The sequence below is a fragment of the Trachypithecus francoisi genome, unplaced genomic scaffold (assembly GCF_009764315.1).
Source record: "Trachypithecus francoisi isolate TF-2019V2 unplaced genomic scaffold, Tfra_2.0 Lachesis_group4, whole genome shotgun sequence".
NCBI lineage: Eukaryota > Metazoa > Chordata > Mammalia > Primates > Cercopithecidae > Trachypithecus > Trachypithecus francoisi.
This window is the reverse complement of record NW_022681469.1, coordinates 129,223,863-129,248,783: the sequence shown is the minus strand read 5'-3', so window position 1 is coordinate 129,248,783 and position 24,921 is coordinate 129,223,863. Positions and strand designations below refer to the sequence as shown.

General features: G+C 39.8%; 1 protein-coding gene and 1 long non-coding RNA gene across 7 annotated transcripts in view; one reads left to right on the top strand and one right to left on the bottom strand.

Moving 5' to 3' along the window:
- The window catches only part of LOC117073029, a 164,327-nt gene that overhangs the window by 13,625 nt on the left and 125,781 nt on the right, over positions 1 to 24,921 (top strand). Inside the window, exon 2 of the long non-coding RNA XR_004433066.1 lies at positions 14,461 to 14,580. This is a non-coding gene — a long non-coding RNA (uncharacterized LOC117073029). The remainder of the gene's footprint in view (positions 1 to 14,460; positions 14,581 to 24,921) is intronic.
- NPSR1 (neuropeptide S receptor 1) overlaps positions 1 to 24,921 on the bottom strand; it is a 223,488-nt gene that overhangs the window by 169,717 nt on the left and 28,850 nt on the right. The gene's annotated exons all lie outside the window — the stretch shown is intronic.

Sequence of the window (24,921 nt, the reverse complement as noted above, 5' to 3'; positions counted from 1 at the left end):
CTGACAATTCCTTGGTACAGGTGCCAAGCAGGTGAGGGTTTTCTAACTCAAATGTTTTGCCATTTGGGCTACCTTATAAACCACTTGGGCCTCATTGGCTGTCAAAAAGAGAATTTCTTTGGGAGAAAAACTTTCTGGACTCACATTCTCATCTGCTTAGTTCAAGAGCAATGCTGGCTTGGGATAGCATAGTCTTTCCATATTTGAGTTTCCTGATTTTACTAAACTAGGTCACTTTTCTTTCTCTGCCTTTCAAGCAACCCAAATTATGAGGCCATCCTATCTCTGCTGTATTCAGAAGCCTTAGCCGGACAGAGCAGAACCTGCCACAGTGCAGAATTCCTGCTCCGACAGCCAGGCTCCTCTCATGCTCTTTCTCACATTAGGTGTGCTCAGTTAATCCTCCTTGAGATAGAGGGAGTCTAATGGAACTTGTCTTTTGTGTTAATCTGGGCACACATCATTACTGTGAAGTGTACTGGCCTGGGATGTGGGCTGGTGTTTCTTTCCAGAGATCACTGCTGCAGGGCTGAGATGGGAGATTTGTAATCCTGGTACAATTTCTTATAGATATGCTTGTGATCTTACATCCTTCCAAATAATAGCAGATCTTCATTCATTTGGTTCCTGGTTTCTATGGCACTTCTCAATGCACAGCTAAAGTCCGGGGCAGCCCACCTACCCACCTAGCCCTGACCCTGGCTCTGCTTCACTTCTGAGGTGGGTCAGGGGCAATTGACTGGGTCTAGGATGAGTAACCTATGGACCCCCACTAGGTACGTGAGCCCAGCTTGGAGCTCACAGCCCAGCTCTGGTAGCGGGCACTTACCTTCTCCTCAAGTTCATCTTCCAGGAGATCTATCATCTTTGGAAACTGAGGGAGCCTTGTAGATGCTCTAATATGTGAAAGTCGTTCTACAGGAGAGTTTTATGGTCACTTCTGAAGTGCACCATTGGGTTGACTTATCCTTAACTTGTGTTTCTATTTAGGCTTTACAGTGGGATTTCTACAACCACAGCCAAGTACTGGCCCACTGCACAGTTCCAGACATGGGGTCACTAGTCTCCAAAGATGGCCCCCAGTGAGCCATGTTTCATATTATTCACACTCTTGTGTGGTCCCCTCTCCTTGAACCCTGGCTGGAACTGGGACTCATGCTTGACCAATGGAATGCGGCAAATGGACATTTCATAATTTCAGAACCTGGGTCATAGGAATCCTTACAGTTTTCATCTGGTCCTCTTGGAACCTAGGTAGCACCAGCCAGGGGGTTCTGGAGAGGCTCAAGTGAGGAGGAACTGGGGAACTTGCTTGGCAATCTTTGCCAGACTTCCAGCAGACAGCTGGCACCAACGTGCCAGCAGTGCCAGTCAAGCCATTTCTGGCTGAGTCTCAGACAGCATGGAGAAAAGATGAGCTGCCTCACTGTATCCCACTTGAATTCTTGACCCTCAGAAACATGAGAGACAATAAACTGATGTTTTAAGCCACTAATATTTGGGATGGTTTGTTACACAGCAATCAACGACCGGAACAGGGACACATGTTCGTGTTAATGATGTTACCTGGATGTGTCCAGTGGACATGGTGCCTGGCACATAGTGCCCTGTGGGTTTGAGATCCTATTTCTTGAAATTTCTGGAGGGACCCAGAACAGGCCTGGGATGGGCCTAGGTAAGATGGTTAGTTTTCCAGATTTCCCATCTCCCAGCCATGGACTGTGCAGAGCTTTGCCAGCAATAGGCTTATTTGGGAAGCCTAGTTCCATGCTTTGGAGTTGGAGCCTTGACTTCTGCACAGGAGAGTGAAAACACCGGCCTCTAAATATTGCATCTGGATCCCCACCGTGCTCTGCAGAGCTTCAACTCCCACAGCCTTCCCACTAAAGATTTGCCCTTCATTTCTGACACCTAGAAATTTCACCTTCTGCCTTTGACCTAAATCATTAATATTTAAAATAGACATAATAATATCACTATTTATAAATAATAAATTTCTAATTTTGAGTGAGGTTACTGATGGCCTACAAAGGAGAAATTCTAGAGGCTGCTCCATCTGACATTTTAACTTGAAGTCTCGATGTTTTTTCTAGAATATTTTTGGGCATTTTCCCCCTACATCACAGGACTGTGCTAGCAAAACTAAAGGAGGCAAACTCATCTGGAAAAGTGAGATTATGTCCTTGGTTTCTAAAGTATTTAATTCACAGTTGTATTCTATTGTTCCTCCAGGACAGATCTGACAATTGAAATTCTGTTTGCTGAAGGAACCAGGGATGGTGGCTCCTGATCAGAACAGTACCCGTTTTGCCCAGTCTCTGTTCCTTCTCAACAACCACAGAAGGGCGGTGTCCTTAAGATTACACCTGCTTGTAATCCATCTCTAACAGACAACAGCTAATGGAGCCGGACAGCTCACATGGATCGCCTAGATAATGTAGAGGGCTTTTTCCCCCCCATTTAGATTTTAATAAAACTAGCAGAAGGAAATTCAAGCTGTACCATTCAGTGAAAGAATTAATATAATGAAATGAAGCCTTTTGACAGATACCTAAATGAGCACGTGGCTACCATGGCAAGAAAATGGAGAGAAAAATAATTATGGAAGAAAGGAAACTGCAGACAGAGCTGAGATGATTATTAGAAGCCCACTGAGAAATGAATAAAGGATTTTTTCTCAGAAGTAATTAAGTATCCTTTTTAAAATCCCCAACATTTATTTAGACTTATAAGCTTAAATACTTCTCTGCTTAGGTAGTTCCTCTGCTCAAAGATTTCAGGGCGGACCCAGTGCTCTATTTATTCCATTCCATTTCCTGCTCCTGGGTGTTGGAAGATTCCATAGACTGGCCTCAACCTACTCCTAGAACAGTGGTTCTTAATTTTTGAATCACCAGGTACTTTATAAATTGTGGATGCCTTCAAACAACAGAAAAATAGATGGAACATTGTAACTAACTGTATGCTCATTGCACCACTGTGTCTATATTATTAGGCCAATTACCCAGCTTCCATAATTAAATTAATTTGAATTTTGAACAAAATAACTTTGGCTACAGTGAGAAGAAGGCATAAAAAAGCACAACAACAAAGAAAACTTGAAAAATGGAAAAGTAGAGTGGAGAAGGCAGGAAAGTCTTACAGTTGAGTATCTGTGGTCTCTGACGATTAACTAAATTGATATTATGTAAGTATATACCATGTATGAGAGCTCTGCTGTATGCTGAGTGCAAGGGGAAAGCGATTGTATAAAAACTAAAACAGCCGGGCGCAGTGGCTTAAGCCTGTAATCCCAGCACTTTGGTAGGCCGAGACAGGTGGATCAAGAGGTCAGGAGATCGAGACCATCCTGGCTAACACCGTGAAACCCCGTCTCTACTAAAAAATACAAAAAACTAGCCAGGCGAGGTGGCGGGCGCCTGTAGTCCCAGCTACTCGGGAGGCTGAGGCAGGAGAATGGCGTGAACCCGGGAGGCGGAGCTTGCAGTGAGCTGAGATCCGGCCACTGCACTCCAGCCTGGGCGACAGAGCGAGACTCCGTCTCAAAAAAAAAAAAAATAAAATAAAATAAAATAAAAAAAACTAAAACAAAACAAAACAAACCCAGTCCTTGATCTGCAGTGGTTCACAGTGGGAGAGAGAACATAAACAAGCAGCTTTAATACAAAGCAGATTGTGAACACTGAAATGGCCAAGAGAAATACCAATACATAATTATGGGGAAATAGCGATCAGATCATATGAGGATATTTGTGGAATAATTAATGGGGAAAGTAAATAATGGGGCTACCTGGGTCCCACCTCCAGAGATTCTAATTGGTGAGAGACAGATCCAGACATCTTTTGCAAACCTTTGCAAAGCTCCTCTGTTGATTCAAATGTGTAGCCAGTGCTGAGAAGTGTTGCTATAGTGTCTCCTCTTCCACCACTTCCAGGGGACTGTGGGGCAATGGGAGGAACATTCCCCTAGGAAGCCTGGGCCCAAGTCTCAACCACCTGAGCAATGACAGCAGAGCGCAACAGCTAACAGTTCTTGAGCAGGCTCTGGGCTAGGCATTTTATGTGTATCATCTCAGTGTTTCTCAGCACTGGCTGCAAATTACGATCACCTGGGAAGCTCTGGAAACGTACTAATGTCTTGGTTTGGCTTCATACCAATTAAATTCGCCGGGCGCGGTGGCTCACGCCTGTAATCCCAGCTCTCAGGGAGGCAGAGGCGGGAGGATAGCTTGAGCCCAGGAGTTCGAGACCTGCCTGGGTAATACAGCGAGACCCCGTTCTCCACAAAAAGGAAAAAAAAAAAGACATACCAATTAAATTAGAACCTTTGCTGTGAGTGTGTAGGTGTATTTTAACAATTTTTTTTTTATTTTTTTTTACAAATTGAAAGCAGTCGCTGTTTATTAACTGACAAGATAACAAAAATAGTCATGGCAGACAACCTTATTTTATCCTTCTAATGAGCCCATTAATCTGGTTTTCCCTGTTGCCAACATCTCCACCTCTCCAAAATGAGTGGTCTTTCTCTTCATTCCATCTGATGGAGGCGATAATTTGAAGGAGTATAGGAAGTTTTTTGCTTCTTTGAAGTGTTTTCCAGCAGTACAAATTTCATAAATCAGATCCTCCATGCAGATGAAGCCAGATCAAGCAATCAAAGTGCTGTCTATCAGGGCAGTTCGCTTCTTATTGATCTTGCCATGACCATGCTTGTAGATTAGTTCATTTAATGACTTCAGGTTTGGGTACCCTCGTGCAATATATGGTTCTACAATCCTCAGCATGCTAATCGAAACCTTGTTGAGCTTAACAAAGCTTCCATTGAAGATCTGACAAAGGCGAAGAAGCTACAACACCTTTTGGAGCTTTGGGCTCACACCATTGATCCTGATGACAAATGCCAGTTTGGGTTCTGCAGGTACATAGACGTGGTCAGCTTTTTTTTTTTTTTTTTTTGCCATTGTAGCCATTTGAATTTCAGTTCTGTCCATCTCCCTGTACTCCTTGGGATAGTGTTTCGCTTTTTCATCAGTAAGCTTCCTTCTTGCCTTTGGAAGCATCTCTTGAGGCAAACTTGTTTCTCAGGTGCTTGATCTTCAGCTCTGTGAAATTCCTTTGCTTTTTCTTAAGGGTTTCTGGCACAGCAGGAAACTTATTTCTTCTCTTCAACAGAATTTTAACTATTCTTGCAGTTGATGCTTATAGGCAGAATAACTGAAAATCACTAGACTCGGATGCTATAAAGGGCTCTTGTGCTTGTATTTATGAACCTACTCCTGTATGAAGTCTTTGTTCTCTAGCCAAGGAAGCCTGTGTCTGCCATTTTCTGAAAACACTGCATACTTCTAGGCATCCTGTTTTCTAGGTTAGAATGGCTTCCCCACCTATCTCTTTGGGAAACCTACCCATCATTTAAGATTCATCTATTCTGGAAAGGCCTTTCTAAATTCTCTTCTTAGAATACAATCTAAGTTCTTTGAAACTCTTTTAGCTCTTGCTAAAACAGGAATACAGGAAGTGCAAATGGCAGTTTAGTCACTAATAGTAGAATTTAGAAACAGGTAATTCACAGAAAATAATTCCTCTGCTCCTTTCCTCTGCTTTCTTCCCTAAAGGGAGGCCACTGTAGCTTTGGTCTTAGGAGATTTGAGTGAGGATCAAAAGAATTGGGAATAATCCAATAACTCTTCCTCTACAAACCTACCTAACTGGTCAGATTTGGTCAGAAGGTGGCCTTTCTAAGATATTGCAAGCAGGAAGGGTTTGGATACAGCAATTTGAGACTGAAGAAGGATCAGGGAGTGAAAATCATGGAAGCTATGGCTTGAGTTTCTAAGGTCAACAAGTACCTGGATGGCAAGAGAGCTACTGCAGGTGCTTGCAGCACCAAAACCGGTGTTTTGCAGGAGCTTGCCCAGGAGTCTGAAAGCTTTCAGAATTTTTGGAAGCAGCAGGAAATCAGCTTATTTCCAGGAACTAGCCCAGAAGGTGCTGATAATCTCATGTTTGCCATCTGCTCATGTTCTGTTAGCCCTGCTACAGGAGAATAATGGTTTCTCCTTCTCATCTATCTTCTAAATATCATGTCTGTACCCATCACTGGCAGACTCCAACTGGGCCTGTAGAAGACCTACAGACTGGCTTTCTAGACCTGCTGTGCTGGGCTGGGGACAAACTATGTAGAGACCTACAGTGTGGCTTTCCCACGGGGAGGCTTTGCCAGGGCCCATGGCTTAGTTCTTGGGCCAGCACAACAGGTGTAGAAACTAGTTTCCAATTAGGCCCTCGTATCTACCCCCATTTCCCAAAACCCACAGTTTCCTGATAACAGTGTGTTTGAGAGACTGCAGTCATCATTGGAAGATTGCTTCATGATTATAGAATCAGAGCAAGAAGATATGACTGGTCTTGGAGACCCCTTGCACCCTCTTTGACCAGTGTGGGTTTAATCTCTGTCGTCCCCAATAGATTTAGGCTCCATAGGGCAGGATAACTTGTGTTTCTGCTCACCAGTGGATCTCTGGCACTTAGCACAAGCCTGATGCATAGAAGATGCTCGGAGTTTTGGTTGTTGAATGAATGAATATATGATCATGGTGAGGCCAGATGACATATAATTGGCTCACAGGACAGAATATCACATTAGTGACCTGATTAAGTGCCTCTCTATTGGCCAGTAGTAGTTACCTAATTTCATAACATTTTTCTTTTTATAAAAAACTTCAGAGTGTTAATACCTTTGAATTTTATATACCTATATCTCTATATGTGCATAAATATATAGGTATCTGTATAAAATATGTATATATTATAAAATATATATACTATATATCTATTATGTTATACATACAGATGAGATACAGATAAACACACATATATCATTATATAACATATTTTCACATATTATATATCATAGAATATGTATATAACATTTAATATATCCTATATTCTGTATTTAGAAGATTTAACTTCCTATCTGCTTCATTCTTTTCATTTTTCTGGGAAGCATTCATGATGTTTCATAAAGTCTTCCTGAACCACTCTGTTCTCCTATGCTGTCTTTTACTGAAATCTGCTTTGTACATTCTATATATACTTTAATCCTAATTATGTGTCAATATACTGTTCCCGAATTCCTTTAACTGTGTATGTGATAAAAAATTCTTGGTATAAAGGAATATGTCACCTTTTTTTTTTTTTTTGGTGGATATTCTCTCATACTACTTCATAGAGTGTTAGGATGTATAAGTATTTTATATTCATCTTTCATTAATTTGGTTCATTCATTGCTTCAGCAGATATTAATTGAATAACTACTGTTCTAAATTCTTACAGAACAAAACACAGATCCCTGTCTTATATTATAGGGAGGCTAGGCAAACAATCAATGGTAAATTCAATGAATAAGTAAGTTATAGTAGAATAGAATGTGACAATTGCTGTGAAACAGGGAAAAGTGAAGCAGAGTAAAGGAAGTCAGGAACGCTGTGGTCTGGGGCTGGTGGGCTGTATTCATCAGGTTGCTCACAGGAAGCCCCATAAGAAAGTGACATTTGAAGAAAGATTTGAAGGACATGAAGGAGTTAGCCATACAGATTATCTGGAGAAAGAGCTCTCCAGGCAGAAGGAACAGCACATGCAAAGGCCCTGAGTAGAAATGTGCTTGGCATGTGGGAAGAACAGTGAGGAATCCATTGGACGGGAGCAGAATGCATGACGGGGAGAGTAGCAGAAGAGGCAAAAGCAAAGCCAGATCATGTAGCCTTGAAGGCCTTGGCAAGCCTTTGGATTTTACTCTGATTAGAATGAAGAGTCATAGGAGGAATGTGGGCAGAGACATGACCTGATCTGATTTTCACTTTGAAAGGACCTATCAAGTTGCTGAGTTGAGAATCGTCCATAGGTCAGCAAACTTTTCTTTTCTTTTCTTTTCTTTTTTAGATGGAGTCTTGCACTGTAGCCCAGACTGGAGTGCAGTGGTGCAATCGTGGCTCACTGCAATCTCAGCCTCCCCGGTTCAAGCCTCAGCCTCTTGAGTAGCTGGGACTACAGGTGCCTGTCACCACCCCTGGCTAACTTTTTTATATTTTTAGAGATGGGATTTCACCATGTTGGCCTGGCTGGTCTTGAGCTACTGACCTCAAGTGATCCACCCTCTTCAGCCTCCCACAGTGCTAGGATTACAGGCGAGAGTTACCACACCCTGCCAGCAAACTTTTTCTTTAAAGGGTCAGACAGTAAATATTCTAGGGCTTGCAGGCCATAAAATCTATGCCACATAAATTCAATTCTGCCATTTTAGCATGAAAGCAGCTATATACAATACATAAACAAATGAGCCTGCTATTCCGATAAAACTTTATTTACAAAAACAGGCAGCTGACCAGATTTGGCTTGTGAGTCATCGTTTGCTACTCTTGCTTAGACTATAAGGAGACAAATATAGCAGAAGAAAGACCTGTTAGGAGGATATCTAAGTCATCCAAGCAAGAGAGGATGATCACTTAGACCAGAGTAGAAACAGTAGAGATGGCAAGGAGTCTCCGGGTTTCAGAGGAATTTCTTCAGGTCAATTGATTCCTTGACGAATTGGATGTGTGGTGTGAGAGAAAGTGAGGGATCTGGGATGACTTTAGGTTTGTCCTAAGCAACCACAAAGATGTGATGTGTTGGCATCAGCTGAGATGGAAGAAGCAAGTGCATAAGGAGGGGAATTTTTGACGTGTTGGGTAAGCAGTTGGGTATATGAGTTTGGAGTATCATGAATTGGCTCTGCAACAAAAGTATGTTACAAGAACACATTTTAACACAAATGTTGATTCCTCGAATTTTGAAACAATGACTAAATGGTACAAAAACTTTGGGAATTAAGGAGGATGCAGTGAGATTATTGTGGAGGAAGCAGTTTATCATAGACTATGTCTAGCTTCTGTCTGTGTAACAGTGACCATACTGTTACTGTCCAAGAACAGCAAGCCAAAGAAACCTGAATTAAGAGTCACTGGAAGTTGTAAACCTCTTAATTATTAAAATTGGAAACAGGTCATAATTATTAATGTTAAGAGTTTTTGGCAGAGTTCAGTCAGAATGGAGTCAGTCATTGCTGAGCAAGGGCACATTTGCACAGGACCATATTGTGGTAGCTGTATTTTGTCACTCTATTCCTGGGGATCCTAAAAGTGTAACCTCCCCCAGGGACTCCTGAGAAGGTAATAAGGCCATCAAATTCTCAAAAGTGTTTTGAACAGATACTTGGTTACTCTCTAGCCTCTTGAGGGGAAAAATGACCCTGCAACTCCTTATTCCTTCTTCCCTCACAGGCAGGATAGTGGAATTCAAAAGGCAGATCAAACTGGTTACAATTCAGCTAGAAGACCTTGGGGAGGTCACTTACCCTCTCTGAGCCTCATTATCCTCTTTTAGAAAATGGGAATATTTACCCCAAAAGGCTGGTGCAAGGGTGAAAGCGATGATGCCTTTAAAGGTCCTGAAGGTTAGTGCTCACCACTCACCTTTCTATGTGAATATCAGGGAGGGAAACACCATTGCAATTTATTTGATCTGTGTACATTCCCCTGAGTTGAATGGGATAGGCTAAATGTATAACTTCACAAATACTACTTTTCTCAGGCAGTGTTAGAATGTTTTCAATACTCAAAGATATTCAAAAAGTTTCCAACTCTCAGGAAGAGGCATCTTCTGACCTACTTTGGAATCTAGGCGCTGACTGCCAGGTGCCCCAATCCCAAAGCCCTGAGAAAAATCTTATTTTTCCTTCCTCTAACTACAAGCTCCAGTATGTTCGGGACTCTATCATTTTCCCTCACAGCATTTGCATTGCACGTTGGGATTACCTCCACAACATCTATTTCTCCTGCTTTTCTTAAGCACCCTGGCTTTCAGTTGAAGTGTCCGTCTTATCTGCTTAGCCCATGTGTTTTGGGGAAGTCTGAATTTTCAGGAGTGAGACATTTGACTTTCGCCTAAGCACATCAGTGTAATTGCATGTCTTGTTCCATGGATTAGTTCAAATATGACCATATAACTTAGTTATGTCAGTGAGGCACATGCACAGGCTTGTCAAGCCCTGCTGGGAAGGGTTCCTTCCTCTACTTCTAATAAAACTTGTAGAAGTCACATTCTATCTCTTTGCATGTGGATGAGAGTTCCCATGAGTTACTAGCAGGCATTTGTTATGGGCTGAATTGCATCTCCCCTAAATTCATATGTTAAAGTCCTAACCTCCAGTCCTTCAGAATGTGACATACTTAGAGATAGAGACTTTAAAGAGATAATGAAGAAAAAAAGATGAGGTAATTCTGGGTGGGCCCTAATCCAGTATAACTGGTGGTATCCTCATAAGAAGAGAAGATTAGGACACAGACACGGACAGAGAAAAAGCCATGTGAAAAAAAAAATGGACAAGACAGCCATCTACAATCCAATGGGAAAGGCCTCAAAATAAAAATAACCAACACCTTGACAGAGGACTTCTAGCCTCTAGAACTGTGAGAAAGTAAATTTCTGTTGTTTAAGCTGCCCAGTCTTTGGTATTTGTTACGGCAGTCGTAGCAAACTAATACAGCATCCTATAACCAGCCTTGGGAGTAAGGCTTAGGATGAGACTTCTCCTCTGCCCTCTACCACTGCTGTATTGCGAGGCAAATCAAGTCTAAGGCTTACTCTATCACTGAGCTTTTAATGATGAAAGCAAAATTATCCTTTTTATTGCTTGATTATTTTAGCTGTAATTTGTAATCAAGTACACTGTGGGTCCTTAGCACCTGGAACCATGCCTTATCATAGTAAGTGGTTAATACTGTTTGTTGAATTACGAAAGCAAAGAAGGCGTAAATAATCACAGTATGGAATTGTCCTAAGTTGACTCTGGAAACTGAGAGAGGTGGGGGAGCAACAGGAGAATGGGAGTCAGCCTTGTTACTACAGTCTATTGTCTACATTCCTTCTGCATGGGCCAGAAGCCAGATATTTCTATTATTAAGTGACAAGCTGATTCATAAAGGTGGCTGACACTCATTACAGCAAAAGTTGTTTAATTAGTAGGCTTCTGAAGATGTAAGAATTCCCCTCAACTTTTGCAGTTGGAAATTTCTAATTAGAATCAAAGGACCATTAGAACCAGATCGATTCCGGCTTCCTAAAGATCATGGAGATAACCCTTATCATTTTAGAAATGAGAAAACGAAGGTTTAACAAGGGTAAATGCCTTTCCCAGGTCACATGTTGTGCTCTGAAGCAAAGGCATTGAATATAAAGAAATCCAATTTTTCTAAGAAAGAACAAGCTTTACTGGGAGAAAAGTTATTCTTTTTAGTTGAATTATTCACATAGTGATAGGACAATGCCATTTTTCTCCTGATTGAGAGAAACTGATTTTCTCTATGAACAGGACCCAGCACTTCCTGGAGAAGGAAACAATGATGGCATTGTGCAACTAGTGTAGGAATAATCCAAATAAAAGATATGTGCATTTATTCAGATGTTAGCCAATTAAAAACTTTCGGTAGATAAGGGAAACATATGAGAGAGAGAGAGAGAGAGAGAGAGATTTCCTAGCACTGAGTTAAAAAAAGAGCACGAAAATATCAGAAAAAGAGTATCCATTCAAAAAAACTTCAGCTCAAGAAACACTGAAATTTTAGACAGTGCATATTTTGCATTCTTTTTGCATTTTGGGGACACTTTAACGGTATGGAATACAAGGTGAAAGATGAGATAATAAGAGATTAGATAGGTTGTGAGAGGGAAAACACCGAGAAGCTGACAGAAATAAAAAGGCACCAGATAATACAAAGAAAGAATGTTTTAAAACTTTTCATAGACAAAGCAACCTTTAAGGTACTTTAGAAACAATAAAAAGTAGAATTAACACTGCTAATCATTGAATCAAAATCAAATTATTGATTAATAAAGTATAAATTATTCTTCCCATGTAGAAGAATAGGACCAAGATATTTAAATGATGACAGGCCAAAATTACTAACATTGAATAGTTAGAGTTCCTGAAGATAAGATTAGAATAAATGGAAGGCAATTTATATTCAAAGACATAAAGAAAATAATCTACGAATTCACATTAATCGGCAGATCAAAAGAGCATATGACAGCTGAGAGAACTCATATAACAGACGACCAATAAATAGACATAACTTGGTGAAAGCATGAAATCTAAAAAAAAAAAAGTCAGAAACAAAAGACAAAATCGGATAACCTATCAAGAAAGAAATCTCGGACTGACTTTAGATTTTTTTTTTGTTTGTAACATAAAATACCAGAATTAAATAGAGCAACATCTATGGAGATTTGAGTTATGAATTCAAGATTTCTATACCCATCTATATCATTATTGTTGTGGAATGAAGAAAAAGGCTCTTACAGAAATGCCAGGTGTTTAGAATCTTATCCAGGTGACTTCTTGGAAAAAAAAAAAAAAATACTACCCGAAGTACCACAGAAAATTGAGAGCTGGAACCAGCCGGGCGCGGTGGCTCACGCCTGTAGTCCCAGCACTTTGGGAGGCCGAGGCGGGCGAATCACGGGGTCAGGAGATCGAGACCACGGTGAAACCCCGTCTCTATTAAATGTGCAGGAGATTGGTCGGGTGTGGTGGCGGGCGCCTGTGGTCCTGCCTACTCAGGAGGCTGAGGCAGGAGAATGGCGTGAACTCGGGAGGCGGAGCTTGCAGGGAGTCGAGATCGCGCCACTGCACTCCAGCCTGGGCGACAGTGCGAGACTCCGTCTCAAAAAAAAACAAAAAACAAAAAAAACACAGGAACCAAGAATAGGGAAGCAAACTCTTGATAAGTATTGAAACACTCAAATATAGAAATACACATTGATAATGATTTCAGGTAAAGTCACAATGAAGAAGATAAATGCCAAAACAGTTACAAAAATGAGATATTATTTAAAATGCTTAGTTTGGTGCTTGGTAAAGAACTGCAATAAAAAGAAGATAGACAAACATAATATTAATATCACATTAGCAAAATTTAAAGCAAAGCTAATTAATGAAAAGACTTATGTGTGCATATGAGTGAGAGATCAACATACATACACAAACATACATTAAAGATATGCTAATCAGGAGCCTTTGGGAACCAAATAATAAACCATTGAAATGTGTAAGACAAATATTGATAAAAAATACTAAAAGATGAGAGAAAGTATGAAAGGTATTTTTTCTTTTTTTTCTTTTTTTCTTTTTCTTTTCTTTTTTTGATATGGTGTCTCGTTCTGCTGCCTAGGCTGCAGTGCAGGAGTGCAGTGGCGTGATCCCTGCTCACTGCAACCTCCACTGCTTGGGTTCAAGTGATCCTCCCACCTCAGCCTCCCGAGTAGCTGCTATTACAGGTGTGCACCATCATGCCTAGCTGATTTTTATGTTTTTAACAGAGATGGAGTTTCACCACATTGGCCAGGCTGGTCTTGAACTCCTGACCTCCAGTGATCTGCCCACCTCAGCCTCCCAAAGTGCTGGGATTACAAGCATGAGCCACCACGTCCAACCAAAACTGTGAAAGTTTTTAATAGCACTTTTAGTTAAACAGGCAAAAAATGTATTAGAAAAAGACAATATAGAGACCACAATTAGTAAAGGCAAATTCAAAAGAATAAGTACAAATAATGCATTGAGAGACTGAACATATAGACAATGGCCAGACCATATACATAAAATAGAACTCTTATCCACAACCTGCAGCAACCAGCTCAGGAAGCCAAACAATACCACCATAGCAATTAGCCCAACAAACCCAGAACTTGATTCATAACTGATAGCTCCTTTAATTGTTTCCCTTGCTTCTAATTTAGGACCAATAGGAGAAAGGTAAATATGCACCCTTAAACAATCAGATAAGATGCTGTGCTTCAGGTCAACTTCCCAGGCCAGCAGCCTCCAATCAGGGCACAGCTGAGGCCCCACCTTTTTCCCCTCCTTGTGAAGTTTTCCCACTCAGCCTGCCTTTTGAGTCTCTGTCAACACAAGAAACTGTGGGCTGACTCCCAAACTGAGTAAATAGCCATAGCTTCTTCTCATTTGGATGGTCTTTGCTTAATTCCACAGCATAAATTATGTCTTACATTTTAGTATACATTAAATATTTTTAAGATGATAATTACATATTAAACCTCAAAGACACTCTTAATAAGTTCCAAAGAGGAGAAGTCCTTTCAGAAATATTCCTTGACTACAAGGCAATAAAATTAAATGTGAATTACAAAATATTAAAGAAAAGGTCATCTAGAAATTAAACAAAGACAGCCAAAACTATTAGTTTTTTTGTGTGAAAGAGGAACTACTTCAACAGTAAAATATTTAGAAAATAAAAAATAACATGTCATATAAAATGTATGAATTCAGAAAAAAATTCAGTCTTCAATATTTTCACTATGAATAAAAATAAAAATAATATATTGAGAATGCAACTCAAAATCCAGGAAAATAAGGACTGAAATCCACACAGGAGAGTGGCAGTGAACTCCACAGATGGACCTGGACCCCTCAACACTCCTGGCCTCACCTCCCTTGCTGAACGTCTCAAGTTTCTCTGCATTCAGGTAATGTATAGGAGGGTTTTGAGGGCAGAGTATTCCTAAGTTCATTAGTAAATTGCTCTTCAGAACGTGCTTTGAAGCAAAGCTAATTTCCTTTCCCAATATGAGAAGATTTGGCCCTACCAGAAAAAGGAAATGATTTGAATGTGTGCCAAAAAATACGTTTTCTCTCTTCTTTATTGAACTCTCAACGGGAGTTACTCTCATTAGTCCCCCTTTTTTATTGCATTTGAATAAAACAGACAAGTAAGTCTTAAAGATGATAAATGAATAATAAATTTTAATTGGCACTTTAGCTCGTAAAATATAAACAGTCATTAAATTCATCCAGAAAATTGTTAGAATGGAAATTCTAAGAATTACAGAATGTGTCAAAATAGTGGCTTCAAGATTTATTTTCTTGCTAACCTCAAGATTAAGTCTACAGCCAAGATTCCTAATATAGTATATAGAGAACAATTAGTTAAGATTTATTTTGAAGGGGTCAAAATTGTGGAGAAGTGGAGGTAAAACATAGAAGAGCAAAATAAAAACACGTCCTCCATTCAAATGTTCTAAGTGATGTGTTTTCTTTTCATGAATGTGTGAATACTGCTCTGGGCATGGGGGGCGTGGAGGAGGGGGGAAATAAGACAATCAGGTGTGGATTCTTCTCTGATGCGCTGGCTAAAGTGAAAAAAAAAGTTCCTTTTTTTTTTTTTTTTGAAACTAGTCTCGCTCTGTCGCCCAGGCTGGAGTGCAGTGGCACCATCTCTGCTCACTGCAAGCTCCGCCTCCCAGGTTCACGCCATTCTCCTGCCTGAGCCTCTGGAGTAGCTGGGACTACAGGCGCCCACCACCATGCCTGGCTATTTTTTTTTGGTATTTTTAGTAGAGACAGGGTTTCACTGTGTTAGCCAGGATGGTCTCGATCTCCTGACCTCGTGATCTGCCCTCCTCAGCTTCCCAAAGTGCTGGGATCACAGGCGTGAGCCACCTTGCCCGGCCACTCCTTTGATAATAAGCAAATTACCAGTAGGTGGCTAAGTATCACTAAGGGAGGAACAGAGATAATCTCTGCTCTCAAAAAACCAGTTATGATTCTGTAGCTATTTCAAGTCAACTAGGGTTTTGTTTACGGGGACCTTTTTAAACAAGACTTAGTGTAGGTCTATGCTGGCAGCTTCTAGAGCGTTTGTTCCCGGACATTTTCCATCATCTTTTAACTTGGGTAACCAAAAAAGATATTGGACAATTCAAAAGCCACAAAAGTGCCTTTCTTTGATGCAGTAAGTACACTTCTATAAACTTTTTCTAAATAAATAATATAGAATTCTCATACAAATTTAATTATGAGAATGTTTATTGCAGGATTGCTAATAGCCTAAAAATGGGAGAAAAGCATAAACAGCCAGCAATAGGAACTTATCTACATAATGGGACAATCATCCAATGGATCACTGCAGCCTATGGAGGGTGTGAAAAGTGCAGCCTGCCAAGATAATAGGTCATTAGAAGAGAGTTAACACTCTGGAAGAAGCATTCTCAAAGTAGGGGATGGGGAGACAAAAAGAGATTTGTTTTCTAAACCTCTCAGTTCTGAATGGAAGTAAAAGTATGGAGAACAAGCTATGCCAGAGACTGCTCCTTAATTCTATTTTCTCCTTCTTAGGAAAAGGAAGCTGGTTTTATTCTGGCCAATGGACCTGGGTTAAAAAAATAATAATAAGTGAAAATATTTCCCGGGCTTTTTTTCTCTTAGACATTACCATTGAGATGCAAGGAAAAACTAATGGGTGGGAATTCTAGCAATGCCAATTAAGAGGAGGACGAAGAGCTGATACAGGCCCCTCTGTCCTTCCTCCCTTCTTCCTTCCTGCTGGCTAGAATTTGGGCATAATGACAGACGTTCTAGCAGTCATCTTGAACCAACAGCCATCTCTATTATAAGCTGAACTGGGAGGGTGACAGCACTTTAATACAGTAGAAATACAGAGGAGCCTGGGTTCCCAGTGATAAGAAAATGCAGCATGAGCCCTGGATTACTTACTTCTGGACTTCGTTACATAAGATAAAAATAAATCCTTGTAAACTTAAGCCAGCATTATTTGAATTTATGTTATGTGCACTGAATCTAATTCCAGCAGGTTCATCAACTCAATAAAGAAAAAACCAAACGGAAGTAAAAACGTTCTTCAAATAATCACTCAAGACTACTGGTCTTTGATTAGGAAGGGGTTTTCAAGATGTGGGTCATGGGGAAAAACATCATTTAATGAAAAACATCTGTATTGCCTTACCCGAAAATGTCTATTAGTTCTTATTTTTCTCCCTCAGAAAAGCCATCTATAATGTCTCTGAATTTAGTTTTCCAAATGTTTGTTTCATTGATGATGCCAGTTGAATCTTAATGATTTAAGGATAGAGGGAAAGAATTTCCCTGTACTCTCCTAGGTTGGATAAACTGACAACAGGCAGATTAATAAGAGAGAAGGCATATTCATTTTCATATTATGTTCATGGGGTACCACAGGAAAAAAATGAATACTCTTAAAAGAGATGAGATTTGAGAGCTTACATACTGTGTTAACAGGGGATGGGGAGGAGTGATGTAAGCCACTTAGGGTGGAGTAAATGATTTTGGGGAAAGATGAATGGGTTTTTAGAAGAATCAATGGGAGATATAACAGTTCATGAAAAAGTTATTCTGTAGGTGGTGTTGACTTCCAGTTTCCTCTTTTGTGATAAAAGTCTATCTTTCCTGATTAATAAAACTCCCAGGGAGAGGATATATGGCAATTGAATTTCTTTTGGACGGTCTGTTTTTAGACAGGTGAGTTCAGAGAAAGCCTCTTTGCTTTTGCTGTTGAAGTGGCATCAGCTCAAAATAATCAATATATGAAAGCAGCATATTTTGGGGTGTCATGTCCTGAACTCCTTTAAGAGTGTTTTATGACAAAATTTGGTGATTCTTTAAAGCAATACTTGAGAGCCAAAGACACACCTGAGCAAAGTTTATTGTCCTGACTAAAAGAGCAAAACAAGGAAAGAGGTTTGCAATGAAATTCAGGCCTTTTGGAGAACTTTCACTCTTTAGTAAGTTACTTGAAGGAGTTTAAATTAATCATTTCTACAGTAAATGAAATAACTATAGCAGTAGCATTCACAGCTAGCATTTATTGAACAATAATATGCCTCTTACTGCACTAGGCACTTTATATTCATTATCTTATTCAATCCTCACCACAACTCCAAGAGGTATTCCCATTTTTTGGATTGGGAAATTGATATTCAGAGAAATTGTCACTTAGGTGCTCTCGTTACATCCACCTTATGACTTTGGGATGACCAAAGCTGGGCATAATGATGCACCCTGTAGTCCCAGCTACTCGGGAGGCTGAAGCAGGAGAATCGCTTGAACCCAGGAGGTGTAGGTTGCAGTGAGCCAAGATCATGCCGCTGCACTCCAGCCTGGTGACAGAGCAAGATTCCATTAAAAAAAAAAAAAAGAATTGCTTTGGCTATTCAGGGTATTTTAAAATTCTGCATAAACTTTAATATTGTTTTTCTAATTCTCTGAAAAATGACATTTGTAATATGATATGGGTTGTGTTGAAACTGTAGATTGCTTTGGGAAGTATGGTCATTTGAATGATATTGAATTTTCCAATCCATGAGCATGGAATGTTTCCCCAGTCATGTGTGTTATCTACAATTTCTTTCATCACTTTTTGTAATTCTCCTTGTAGAGATATTTCATCTCCTTGATTTAAAGTATTCCTAGGTGTTTTTTATTTTATTTTATTTTATTTTATTTTATTTTATTTTATTTTATTTTGGGGGCTATTGTTAAGAAGATCAAGTTCTTGATTTGGTTCTCAGCCTGAAGACTATTGGTATATAGACATGCTACTGATTTTTATATGTTGATTTTGTATCCTGAAAATTTACTGAAGTTGTTTGTTAAGTCTAGGAGTCTTTTGGAGTCTGTAGAGTGTTTTCTAGGTATACAATCATGTCATTACTAAACAGAGATAATTTGGTAATTTGACTTTTTTTTTTCTAGTGTGAATTTCTTTCATTTCTTTTTCTTGCCTGATTGCTCTGGCTAGGACTTCTAGTGCTATGTTGAATAGGAGTGGTGAATGCAGACATCCTCATTGTGTTCCAGTTTTTAGGGATAAAGCTTTTAATTTTTCCTCATTCAGTATAATGTTGGCTGTAGGTTTGTAATAGATGGCTCTTATTTTGAGGTATGTTCCTTAGATGCCTAATTTGTTGAGGGTTTTTATTATCAAAAGATATTGGATTTTATTGAAGCCTTATTGTACTGAGATGATCATATGGTTTTTGTTTTTAGTTCTGTTAATGTGGTGAGTCATGTCTATTGATTTTATTAATTTGCGTATGTAGAGTCATCTTTGCATCCCTGGAATAAAACTCACTTGATTGTGATGTATTATCTTTTTGATGTGCTGTTAGATTTGGTTTGCTGGTATCTTGATGAGGAATTTTGCAACTATGTCCATCAGGGTTATTGGCCTGTAGTGTTTTGTTGTTGTTGTTGTGTCCTTGTATGATTTTGGTATCAGGGTGATACTGGTTTTAGAGAAACAGGAATTTTATAGGAATTGCATCACATTCATGTTTTGGAATAGATTCAGTAAGATTGGTGCCAGCTCTTCTTTGTACATCTGATAAAATTCAGCTGTGAATCTGTCTGGTCTTGAGATTTTTTTGTTGGAAGTTTTTTTATTACTGATGTAATTTCATTACTTGCTATTGGTCTATTCAGGATTTCAACTTCTTCCTGGTTCAATCTTGGGGGGTTGTATGTTTCTGGGATTTATCTATTTCCTACAGGTTTTCTAGTTTGTGTACACAGAGGTGTTCATACTAGTCTCTGATGATATTTTTTTATTTCTATAGTATCAGTTGTGATTTCACTGTATTAGTTCATTCTCACAATGCTATAAAGAAATAACAGAGACTGGGTAATTTATAAAGAAAAGAGGTTTAATTGGCTCTTGGTTCTGCAGGCTGTACAGGAAGTATGATGCTGGTATCTGGTTGGCTACTTGGAAGGCCTCAGGAAACTTACAATCATAATGGAAGGCAAAGTGAAGAGGGAGCAGGCACATCACATAGCCGGAGAAGAATCGAGAGAGAGAGCAGGGGGGTGCTACACAATTTTAAATGACCAGATCTCACAAAAACTCACTCACTCTCATGAGGGCAGTAGGTTGCCCAAGGAGGATGGTCCTAAACCATTAATGAGAAATCTGCCCCCATGATACAATCACCTTCCACTAGGCCCTACCTCAAACACTGGAAATTGTATTTCAACATGAGATTTGGTCTGGGACACACATCCAAACTATATCAATCACCTTTATCATTTCTAATTGTACTTAATTGAATCGTCTCTCCTGTTACTTGTTTCATCTAACTAGAAGGCTGCCAATTTCATTTACCTTTTCAAAGACCCAACATTTTGTTTTGTTGACTTTTGTATCTTTTTTTATCTCAATCTCATGTCATTGTGCTCTGATATTTGTTATTATATTTATTTGTTTTTCTGCTGACTTTGTATTTGGCTTGTTCTTGCTTTCCTTGTTCCTTAGAGGTATAATGTTAGGTTGTTAATTTGAGATCTTTCTATCTTTTAATGTAAGCATTGAATTCAATAAACTTTTCTCTTAGAACTGCTTTTACTGTATCCCAGAGGTTTTGGTATGTTGTATCTCTACTTTCATTCATTTTGAATTTTTTTTAAATTTTTGCCTTAATTTTATTGTTTACCCAAAGGTCATTTAGGAGCAAGTTGCTTAGTTTTCATGTTCTTGTGTGTTTTCAAAGGTGCCTCTTAGTTTGATTTATAATTTTATCCCACAGTGGTTTAAGAAAATACTAGATATGATTTCATTTTTTTATATTTATTGAGAATTGCTTTATGGCTAAGAATATAGTGAATTTGGGAGAATGTTCCATGCACAGATGAGAAGAATGTATATTTTGCAGTTATTAAATGAAATGTTCTGTAAATACCTATTAGGTCCATTTGGTCTATATACAGTTTAAGTCCAGAGTTTCTTTCTTTCTTTTTGTTTTGTTTCGTTTTGTCTTGTTTTTTAGGAGACAGGGTCTCACTCTTTTGCCCAGGCTGGATTGCAGTGGTGCTTACTGTAACCTGTACTCATACAGTCCTTCCAGCTCAGTCTTGCAAGTAGCTTAGACTACAGGCATGCACTACCATGCTTAATTTTTATTTATTCATTCATTTATTTATTTTGTGGGATTGGGTCTCAGTATATTGCCCAAGCTGGTCTTGAACTACTGGCCTCAAATAATCCTACCACCTCAGCCCCCCAAAGCACTGGGATTACAAGAGTCAGTTGCTGTACCTAGACTAAGTCTAGAGATTTTTTGTGAATTTCCTGCCTTGATGATCTGTCTACTGATGTCAGTGGAGTATTGAAGACCACTATTTTTTTTTCTATTAATCTTTGTTCTTATGTGTAGTCGTAATTTTTATGAATTTGGGCTCTCCAGTGTTGGTCATGTATACTTTAGGATAGTTCAATCTTCTTGTTGTATTGAACTTTTTATCATTATACGATGCCCTTCTTTGTCTTGTTTTTTAATGCTGTTGGTTTGATGTCTCTTTTATCTAATATAAAAATGACTACTCCTGCTTGCTTTTTTTCCCATTTACATGATATATATTTTCCCACCCCTTTACTTTGAGTCTATAGCTGTCTTTAGTCAGTAAGTGGGTATCTTGTAGGTAGCAGATAGTTGAGTCTCTTTTTAATTCAATTTTCCACTCTATATTTTAAGTGGAATATTTAGGCCATTTACATTCAAGATTAATATTAATATGTGAGGTTGCATTCCTGTCACAGTGTTGTTACTTCTCTTGGAGTTTCAATTGTGCTGTTGGTTTACACGATCTGTGAGCTTTGTATTTATGTGTCCTTTTATGATGATGAGTGTTGTTGTTTTCTTTCCATGTTTAGAACTCCTTTGAGCATATCTTGTAAATCTGGTCTAGAATTGACAAATTCCCTTAGCATTTATTTGTCTGGTTAAGACTTATTTCTTCTTCATTTATAAAGCTTAGCATGGCAGGATGTGAAAATCTTGGCTAGCAAAGATTTTCTTTAAGGAGGCTAAAAATAGGCCCCTGATCTCTTCTGGTATGTAGAGTTTCTGTTGAGAAGTCCACTGTTAGTCTTATGAAATTTCCTTTATAGGTGATTAGATACTTCTCTCTGGGCACTCTTAGGATTTTTTCCTTCATGTTGACTTTGGACAGTCTGGTGACTGTATGTCTTGGTGATGTTATTCTCATGATGTGTCTTCCAGGAGTTCTTTGAGCTCCTTGTATCTGGGTTTCTAAATCTCTCCCAAGACCAAAGAAGCTTTCCTGAATTATTTCCTCAAATAGGTTTTCTATACTTTTTCTTTTTCACCCTTTGGCATACCTATAAATTGTAGGTTTGGATGCTTTACATAATTCCATATTTCTCAAAGGCACTGGTCATTTCTTAAAATTCATTTTTCTGTATTTTTTTCTTACTGGTTTAATTCAAAAGATGTCTTTTCATTCTGAAATTCTTTCTTCCTCTTCGTCTAGCCTATTGTTGAAGCTTTCATTTTTATTTTGTTATTCCTTCAATACTTTTTACATTTCCAGTTCTCTTATTTAAGTGATAACTATCTCTTCTTGCATGTCCTGAATTGTTTTTTCTGTTTTCTTTGTGTTGGTTTTCAATTTTCTCTTGGATCTCATTGAGCTTTTAAAAATCAATATTTTGAATTCTTTAGATATTTTCAAAGATTTCATCTTGGTTAGAATCCATTACTGGAGAGTTAGTGTGATCCTTTGGGGGTGTTGTAACACTCTATTTAATTCATACTTTCAGAGTTATTTCTCTGGTTTCTTCTCATCCAGATAAACTATCTCTCCTTATTTTTTTTTAATTTGCTTTTATTTGGATGTGACTTTTTTCCTCTTCTGAGGAGATATCTTTAGTTTATGTTGTGTAAGGTCATTTGGATTTGGTTCTGGGTGATTTCAGTGGCAACGAGTCTGTATAAGCATTTCTTGGTAATGGGTAGCCTTTGTATGGTGGCTTTCCCAAATGCTGGTTGTAGTAGCTGTGTACTGAGTATGTGAGCATGCTCACTGCCTCCTATGAGGCTGGGGTGGTAGAGGTCTTAGGAGGCTTATTACATTTTCCACTGCTGAGCACTTATGTTATCAGATTTCTTTTCATTTCCTTTTTTTTTTTTTTTTTTTTTGAGATAGAGTCTAACTTTGTTACCCAGACGGGAGTGCAGTGGCATGATCTTGGCTCACTGCTGCCTTGACTTTCTGGGCACCAATAATTCTCCCACCTCAGCCTCCCTAGCAACTGAGACTACAGGTGTGCACCACCATGCCTGGCTAATTTAAAAATTTTTTTGTAGATATGGGGATCTCACTACGTTGCCCAGGTTGGTTTCGAACTCCTAAGCTCAAGTGATTGGCCAACCTTAGCCTCCCAAAGTGTTGGGACTACAGGCATAAACCACTATGCCCTGCCCAGATTTCTTTCTTTCTTTCTTTTTTTGAAACAGAGCTTTGCTCTGTCGCCCAGACTGAAATGCAGTGGCTCAGCCTCCGAAACCCGCACTTGCTGGGATTACAAGCTGAGCCACCATGCCTGGCCCTTTTTTGTTGTTGTTGTTGTTGTTGTTGTTAAGATGGAGTTTCGCTCTTGTTGCCCAGATTGGAGTACAATGGTGCAATATTGGTTCACTTCAACCTCTGCCTCCCGGGTTCAAGCGATTCTCCTGCCCCAGCCTCCCGAATAGCTGCGATTTGCAGGCATGCGTCACCACTCCTGGCTAATTTTGTATTTTTCGTAGAGACAGGGTTTCTCCATGTTGGTCAGGCTGATCTCAAACTCCCGACCTCAGGTGATCCGTCTGCCTCGGCCTTTCAAAGTGCTGGGATTACAGGCGTGAGCCACCTCGCCAGGCCAGCTAATTCTTTTTTTTTTTTTTGAGATAGATTCTTGCTCTGTCGCCTAGGCTGGAGTGCAGTGGCAGATCTTGGCTCACTGCAACCTCCGCCTCCCGGGTTCAAGTGATTCTCCTGCTTCAGCCTCCTAAGTAGCTGGGATTACAGACATGTGCCACCACACCCAGCTAATTTTTGTATTTTTAGTAGAGACGGGGTTTTACCATGTTCATTAGGCTGGTCTTGAATTCCTGACCTTGTGATCTGCCTGTCTTGGCATCCCAAAGTGCTGGGATTACAGGCTTGAGCCACCGCGCCAGGCCAGCAATTTCTATAAATAGGAGTTTAGAGTAACTTACAAAAATCACACTAGCCAGAAGGCTTAATTTAGCCTTAATGAATAGGATTCTCTGTTTTCCAATTTCTTAGGTTTGATAGCTAAGCATTTTCTCTCTCTTTTTTTTTTTTTTTTTTTTTTGAGATGGAGTCTTGCTCTGTCGCCCAGGTTGGAGTGCGGTGGGGCGATCTCGGCTCACTGCAAGCTCCGCCTCCTGGGTTTACGCCGTTCTCCTGCCTCAGCCTCCCGAGTAGCTGGGACTACAGGCGTCCACCACCACGTCCAGTTAATTTTTTGTATTTTTAGTAGAAACGGAGTTTCACTCTGTTAGCCAGGATGGTCTCCATCTCCTGACCTCGTGATCCGCCGGCCTTGGACTCCCACAGTGTTGGGATTACAGGCGTGAGCCACAGCGCCTGGCCCCAGATTTCTTATTGTATTGTGCAGTTCAACCTCCAGGTCAGTAGGTGATGCTTATGCATAAAGGTCAGCTGCAGCTGACTCAAACGGGTATATACTTGATTCTTGTTTACTGGGAGAAGTTTTGTTGACTCGGGCAATGGGCTGATCTGTGGAATGCACAGTGGTCTGAGCTCCGTGCTTAGTTCTGGAGTGGGGACCAAGATGGGTGGGATAGACTAAGCAAGCTCTCCTACAGTTCTCCCAATGGCAGGCAGAAGTATTAGCTCTGAGGCAGGGTCTGGTGGGCAGCTGCCAAGTGCCTGGAGATGTGCCTAGGCATAGAGTCTGGAAACGTCCACTGTCCCAAGTTCTCTGCACAGGAAGTGGGGGAAGCTTAAATTCCTAATCTAAAAGAGTTGTTGCTTCAAATGCCTGCAAATATGTCTGGGCATCGAGTGAAGAGGGCTTTGCTCTACGAAGATCTCTGCAGGGAGGAGCAGGTCAGGCTTCTAATTTAGACAATCAGGTGTGCCAAATGCCTGGAAATATGCCCTGGCAAGGTGGAGAGAAACCACTGCTGCCACAAAGTTTTCCTGGGGAACGTAGGGGTAGCTCA